Source organism: Salvelinus sp. IW2-2015, unplaced genomic scaffold (genome assembly GCF_002910315.2).
Source record: "Salvelinus sp. IW2-2015 unplaced genomic scaffold, ASM291031v2 Un_scaffold6227, whole genome shotgun sequence".
Lineage (NCBI taxonomy): Eukaryota > Metazoa > Chordata > Actinopteri > Salmoniformes > Salmonidae > Salvelinus > Salvelinus sp. IW2-2015.
In genome coordinates, this window is record NW_019947490.1 from 14,056 (window position 1) to 21,744 (window position 7,689).

A 7,689-nucleotide genomic window follows, 5' to 3' on the forward strand; every position below is an offset into this window, starting at 1 on the left:
AGGAGGAGATTAGACTTCCCTGTCCACTCTGACACCACTAGGCCCCTGTCACCACCTCTGACACCGCTAGACTCCCTGTCACCACTCTGACACCACTAGGCCCCTGTCACCACTCTGACACCGCTAGACTCCCTGTCACCACTCTGACACCGCTAGCACTACTGTCACCGACTCTGACACCGCTAGACTCCCTGTCACCACTCTGACACCACTAGGCCCCCTGTCACCACTCTGACACCACTAGACTCCCTGTCACCACTCTGACACCACTAGGCTCCCTGTCACCACTCTGACACCGCTAGGCTCCCTGTCACCAAGCTGACACCGCTAGACTCCCTGTCACCAATCTGACACCCCTAGGCCCACCTGTCACCAATCTGACACCGCTAGACTCCCTGCCAAGTCAGATCCTCTAATGTAGAGGTGGCAGCCATAGTTGAGAAGGGTCTGCCTCACAATACTGTTGTGGAAACTTGTCTTTTACATAGCCTCATTTGATCTAGTTATTGTCATTTCCTCCCCTCTTTCACTCTCCCATCTCTCTCTCTTTCTCTCTCTCCCTCTTTCTCCTTCCTCTTTCTACCGCTCTCTACATCTCTCTCTCTTTCTTCTTCCTCTTTCTACCGCTCTCTACATCTCTCTCGCTCTCCCTCTTTCTCCTCCCTCTTTCTACCGCGCTCTCTACATCTCTCTCGCTCTCTCTTTCTACCACGCTCTCTCACTCTCTCTCTCTCTCCTCCCTCTTTCTACCGCTCTCTACATCTCTCCCTCTCCCTTTTTAATGACTTACCTTGCGTGCCTCTAGAAAAGTGCYTGWAAAATRCYGCACTGTGTCTGTCCAAGCCTGTTCTGCTGATGAGCAATCAATCCAGARTATGTACAGCTTCCTTTCCCACTTTTACKTCAATTGATAAGATATAACTTTAAGTTCTGTGAAATATGTAAAGYGCTCGCCTGATCTCATGTCTGGAGCAGATGTACACATTTGTGCCAAACCCAATTTTTCTCAGATGTTTTCCTTCCTAATATCAGTGCTCTAACAGTGTCAATGGAAGAGGAAGGAGGTTTCTTTATTATAAAAGTATACTATATATACAAAAGTATGTGGACACCCCTTCAAATTAGTGGATTTGGCTATTTAAGCCACACCCGTTGCTAACAGGTGTATAAAATCAAGGACACAGCCTTGCAATCTCCATAGACAACTTGGCCAGTAAATGCCTTACCTGAAGGCTCAGTGATTTCAACATGGCACCGTTATAGGATGCCACTTTCCACCAAGTCAGTTCGTCAAATTTCCTTCCCTGCTAGAGCTGCCCAGGTCAACTGTAAGTGCTGTTATTGTGAAGTGGAAACGTCTAGGAGCAACAACGGCTGAGCGCAAAGTGGTAGGAACACAAGCTCAACAGAACGGGACCGCTGAACGTGCGTAGCGCGTAAAATAATCTGTCCTCGTTGCAACACGAGTTTCCAAACTGCCTCTGGAAGCAACGTCAGCACAATAACTGTTTATTGCTTCCCAGAAGAGGTGGAGGCTGTTATAGCAGCAATGTTCCAACATCTAGTGGAAAGCCTTCCCAGAAGAGTGGAGGCTGTTATAGCCAGCAATGTTCCAACATCTAGTGGAAAGCCTTCCCAGAAGAGTGGAAGGCTGTTATAGCAGCAATGTTCCAACATCTAGTGGAAAGCCTTCCCAGAAGAGTGGAGGCTGTTTAACTAGCACTGTTCCAACATCTAGTGGAAAGCTCCCAGAAGAGTGGAGGCTGTTATAGCAGCAAATGTTTCACATCTAGTGGAAAGCCTTCCCAGAAGAGTGGAGGCTGTTATACAGCACTGTTCCCAACATCTAGTGGAAAGCCTTCCAGAAGAGTGGAGGCTGTTATAGCACAATGTTCCAACATCTAGTGGAAAGCTTCCCAGAAGAGTGGAGGCTGTTATAGAGCAATGTTCCAACATCTAGTGGAAAGCCTTACCAGAAAAAGAAAGGTTTGGAAAGGCCGTTTTGGGTTTATAGCAGCATGTTCCAACTCTGTGGAAAGCTTCGCAGAGAGTGAGTGTTATGCACAATGTCCAACATCTAGCGGAAGCCTTCCCAGAAGAGTGGAGGCTGTTATAACGCAAAGAGGGGGACCACTCCATTTTGCCCATGATTTTGGATGAGCTTTTGGACGGCAGGTTTCCACATACTGTTGGTCTGTGGTTTGTAGTGCTTCTAGGTCACTTAAGTCTTGATGTTACCTGTGTGGATGTTTTGTTGCTATGAGGAAACACATCCATAAGGGTACCTAGAACTACTGATGAGTCTCTTCAATGAGGGAGGGTTCTTCAATGAGGAGGGTAGGAGGGAGAGAAAAACACAAACACTACTCCCTCTCCAATGAAAAAGAGTGCTTCTCATTTATAAAAGCATGCTCTGATGTCCGTGTCTCACTCACTTCAACCAATGTGTTCGTCATAGTGACGTTATGATCGAGCTGCTACTCCTCTCTCTCTCCTCTCGGTTCAGAACGTGCGTGCTCAGAACCCTGAGATAAACGTCTGTACGCAGCGCCGGTACCGGGACGCCGCTCCAACAGATCAACATTTGAACAGAGCGACAGAGTGGAAAAACGGTCAAAACGACTAATTGAATGCGTCCTGCTCGATTTTTTTTTTAACTCTTCTTTGGTCGTAGTGTAATGTAGACTTCAAGGGATTCGATTTTTCAAAGGGATTATTGTTATTTTTTTTAAGAGGTCAACTTTAACTAAGCACTTTTTTAAATCGGAAGGGAATCAAAACGCAATTATGAATGATATTTAAACTTGCGGTTTTGGGAGGCGAAGGAGTCGGGAAATCAGGCAAGACAATGTTTTACCTGTCATGTAAAAACATTTTGTTCGTTTTGGTTTGGCAGATTGTTTGTCCAAATGTGTACATTGTTCGTAGGCTATTGATTTATGATATAACTTCGTATTCCCTTCCTCAGCTCTCATCGTTTCGATTCCTGACGAGGCGATTTATCGGAGAATATGCCTCATCATCAGGTAAGGTTTCTAACCTATTTAGTTTGCTATAATAGACGTGTGTAAACAATGAATACCACTTCATGCTAATTAATTATGAAACAATCTGTTAAAAAAAATAAAAATACTTGCAAATGTTTTTGGTTTTCCGATTGATCTTTGATCCATGTCATTGCTTTTAGCATCATTACGCACGTCCAGTTTGTGACATAATTACGTAATTGTTCGATTTCGTTGTTTACCAAGTGAACACATTGTCCTTCATCAGATGGTCGGTGATTGGCTACTTCTATCAGAAGTATTGTTCAGTTTGTATTGTCGGCTCATGTTGTATTGTACATTTTGGTAATTGGTATGAATATTTTAGGTTACAGTGATTCAAAATAAAAAGTATCTAGTCATATTGGTATTAGCCTGTGTGTTGTCTTATTTAATATTGATCATATTTCTATGGATATAAAGGGTTGAATAACACTCTCCAGGCAGTAGGTTAGATGTGACTGTTTGTGGAAACTGGACTTTACCTAAGCTTCATTTTATCTAATTATTGTCATTTTCTCCCTCTCTTTCCACTCCATCCTCTCTCTCTCTTTCTCTCACCCATCTCTCTCTCTCTCTATCCCTCTCTCTGTCTCTATCTCTTCTTTCACTCCCCATCTCTCTCTCTCTCTTTCACTCCCCACTCTCTCTCTCTCTTTCCTCTCCCATCTCTCTCTCTCTCCTTCACTCCCCTTCTCTCTCTCTACCCTCTCTTCTGTCTCTTCCCCTCTCTCCCTCTGTCTCTATCCCCCCTCTCCCCCCACCCCCCCCCTCTCTCTCTCCCCCTCTCCCCCCCCTCTCTCCCCCCCCCCTCTTCTCTCTTCCCTCTCATCCTCCTCTCTCTCTCATGCAGAATGCATATACAGAAAGCCGTCTGTCTATTGATGGTAGACAGCTGAATCTAGAACTCTATTGATCCCTGCTCACAGGTGAGTTGAGAGGAGGAGGGGAACCACGTGATGACCATCATGTGTATATATCAAATTCAATCATCTGAGTGGCACCATTGACATGTATGAACAGCGCTTTATACGCTAAGAAAAGCCATCTCTCATCCCAATACCCTATCTGAAATGTATGGTAGCAGGATTAAAAGTATGGTACAGGGATCTGAAATGTATGGTACAGGATCTGAAATGTATGGTACGGATTGAAATGTGTAATGAATGTATGGTACGGATCTGAAAATGTATGTACGGACTGAAATGTATGGTCAGGATCTGACATGTATGGTACAGCGATCTGAAATGTATGGTACAGTGATAATAATGTATGGAAAGGATAATAAATGTCTGGTAAAAATAATGTATGGTACAGGATACATAAATGTATGGGTACAGGATAATATAATGTATGGTACAGGATCATAAATGCTATGGAACAGGATAATAAATGTATGGTACCGGATAATAAATGTATGGTACAGGATAATGAAGTCAGTGGGCCCAGTTGAAAAAAAAAACCCCCTTGAAAAAAAAAACAGAGTAATCAATCTCAATTATTGTGCCCAGCCAAGCATGAGCAATACCTCCCTCCACTCTTCCCTCCTCTTTTTCCTCTGTCTCCCTCCCACCGACCCTCTTTCCCTGCCTCCTCCTCCCTCCTCCTCTTTCCACCCTCACCTCTTTCCCTTCTCCCTCCCACCCTCCTCTTTCCTCCTCCCACCCTCGGCCGTTTCGCACCTCCTCTTTCCCTCACCTCCCACCGCTCCCGCTTTCTCCTCCCACCCTCCTCTTGCTCCCACTCCTCTTTCCCTCCCTCCGCCTCCTTTTCCCTCCTCCACCCTCCTCTTTCCCTCCCTCCCTCTTTTCCCTGCCCACCTCACTCCCCTCGCCTGCCTCCCTCTTTCCTGTCTCATCTGCCCTCGTTCCCTCCTCCTGTCTCCCTCGTCTCTTTCCCTCTTCCCTGCCTCCCTGCTCTTTGCCCTGTCCCTTCGTCTCTGTCTCTCCTCTCTTCTCCTCTGTCTCTCTAACCTTCTTATATAGTACCGCCAAAGTTCGCACTGCATTCAATACACTCACTGTAAATCAGACCAGAACATTTCCCCACAGTTATACATACGTACAGAATAGACAGAACCATTTTCCCCCAGTTAATACATCACTGTAAATCAGACGCAGAACCATTTCCATAGTTAACACATCACTGTAATCAGACAGAACCCATTTCCCCACAGTTAATACATCACTGTAAATCAGAACCATTTCCCCACAGTTAACATCCACTGTATCAGACATGAAACCATTTCCCTACCAGTTAATACATCACTGTAAATCAGACCAGAAAACCATTCCCCCATTATGTTATATACATCATCGTAAATCAGACGAACCATTTCCCTACGTTAATCATCACTGTAATCAGACAGAACCATTTCCCCATAGTTATCCATCACTGTAAAATCAGAACCATTCCCCATAGTTTAATACATCAGCTGTAAATCAGAACATTTCCCATCAGTTAATATATCACGTAAATCAGACAGAACCATTCCCCACAGTTTAATAATATCATCCTGTAAATCAGACCAGAACCATTTCCCACAGAAGGAAGACTTTGAATTTGCTCTGAAGTGAAGGAGCGTTACACTAGGAGTGTGGGATGGGATGTTTTGCGATAACAAAGGTGGATAGTTGGCCAGAAGTGGGCGATGGCACCTTGGTTATAATTAAGCATAGGCCGAGATTGCTTGTGGTATACTGGCCCATATACCACGGCTAAGGGATGTTCTTATCCACGACGCAACGCAGAGTGCCTGATACAGCCATTAGCCATGGTATTTTGGCCATATACACACAACCCCGAGGTGGCCTTATTGTTATATAAACTGGTTACCAATGTACTTAGAGCAGTAAAATAATTTGTTTTGTCATACACCGTGGTAACGGTCAGCCAATCGCATTCAGGGCTCGACCACCAGTTTATAATTATGATTCATACAAAGTAGGATGAAAGCTATTATTTCAGCATGTGAAGTCAGATCACTTAGTGGAGGCTGAGGTTAACTTTACTCGGAGGACAGGCCTTAGTGGAGGCTGGGGTAACATTTAACATCGGAGGACAGGCTTAGTGGAGGCCTGGGTGTAACTTAACATCGGAGAAGGCTTAGTGGAGGCAGGTGTACTTTCACATCGGAGGACAGGCCTAGTGGAGGCTGGAGGTATACTTTTACATCGGAGGAACAGGCTCTAGTGGAGGCTGGGGTAACTTTTACATCGGAGGACAGGCTTAGTGGAGGCTGAGGTAATTTAAACTCGGAGGACAGGCTTGTGGAGGCTGAGGTAATTTAAACATCGGAGGACAAGGCTTAGTGAGGCTGAGGTAACTTTACATCGGAGGACAGGCTTAGTTGGAGGCTGGGGTTCTTAACAATCGGAGGACAGGCTTAGTGGAGGCTGGGTAACTTTAGCATCGGAGGAAAGGCTAGTGGAGGCTGGGTAACTTATACATCGGAGGACAGGCTTAGTGCGAGGCTGGGGTAATTTTAATTCGGAGGACAGGCTTAATGAGGCCGGGTAATTTTACATCGAGGACAGGCTTAGTGAGGCCGGGGTAATTTTACATCGGAGGACAGGTTAGTGGGGCGTATTTACCGGAGGACCGGGGGCGTAATTTTAACATCGGAGGACAGCTTAGTGGAGGCCGGGGTACTTTACTCGGAGACAGGCTTAGTGGGGAAATCTGGGGACAGCTTCGTGGGTGAACTTTACATCGGAGGAACAGGCTTAGTGGAGCTGAGCTAAACTTTACATCGGAGGACAGGCTTAGTGGAGGCTGAGGTACTTTAGCTTCGGAGGACGGCTAGTGAGGGCTGGGGTAACTTTAATCGGAGGACAAGGCTTAGTGGAGGCTGGGGTAACTTTACCATCGAGGCAGGCTTTGCGGAGCTAGTGGTAACTTTTACATGCGGAGGAAGGCTAGCGGAGGCTAGGGTAACTTTACATGGTAGGACAGGCTTGCGGAGGCTAGGGTAACTTTACCTCGGAGGACAGGCTTAGGCAGGTCCTACAGAGACACTAGGGAGTGGAACTTTACATCGGAGGACAGGCTTGGAGGGCCGGGGTAACTTTATACATTCGGAGGACAGGCTTAGTGGAGGCCGGGTACATGGGCGTGTAGGGGAACATTCATCGAGGACAGCGTTTAGTGAGGCTGGGGTAACTTTAGCATCAGAGGACAGGTGTTTAGCGGAGGCTGGGGTCAACTTTACATCGGAGGACAGTCTTAGAAAGGGCTGGGGTAACTTTACGATCGGAGGACAGGCTTAGTGGAGGCTGGGGTAATTTACATGAGGAAGGCTTTAGTGAGGCCTTGGGTAACTTTCATCGGAGCAGGCTTGGTGGAGGCTAGGGTAACTTTACACGGAGGAACAGGCCTTATGGAGGCTTAGGTAACTTTACATCGGAGGAACAGGCTTAGTGGAGGCTGGGGTAATTTTGACATCGGAGGAAGGCCCGTTGTAATGAAATGGAATGGGGTTTCTCTCATTCATTTCAGGCCTTATTCTTTCCAGGCCATTTCTATGACCCATCTCCCTCACCAGCTCCACTGGTGTGTGTCGATTGCTTTGGTTATAGCAGTGTCCTTCGCTGTTTGTGTTGCTCTGCAGGCCTGTGAGGGGAAGTCAACTCTGCCGACAGATCCA

At 46.2% G+C, this 7,689-nt stretch overlaps 1 long non-coding RNA gene across 1 annotated transcript; it reads left to right on the forward strand.

Moving 5' to 3' along the window:
- Positions 1-2,965: 2,965 nt before the first annotated feature.
- Positions 2,966-7,677, forward strand: LOC139026881 (uncharacterized). Its single transcript, XR_011478827.1, has 3 exons — positions 2,966-3,026; positions 3,898-3,973; positions 7,654-7,677. It is a non-coding gene; the product is annotated as an uncharacterized lncRNA (long non-coding RNA).
- Positions 7,678-7,689: the final 12 nt, after the last annotated feature.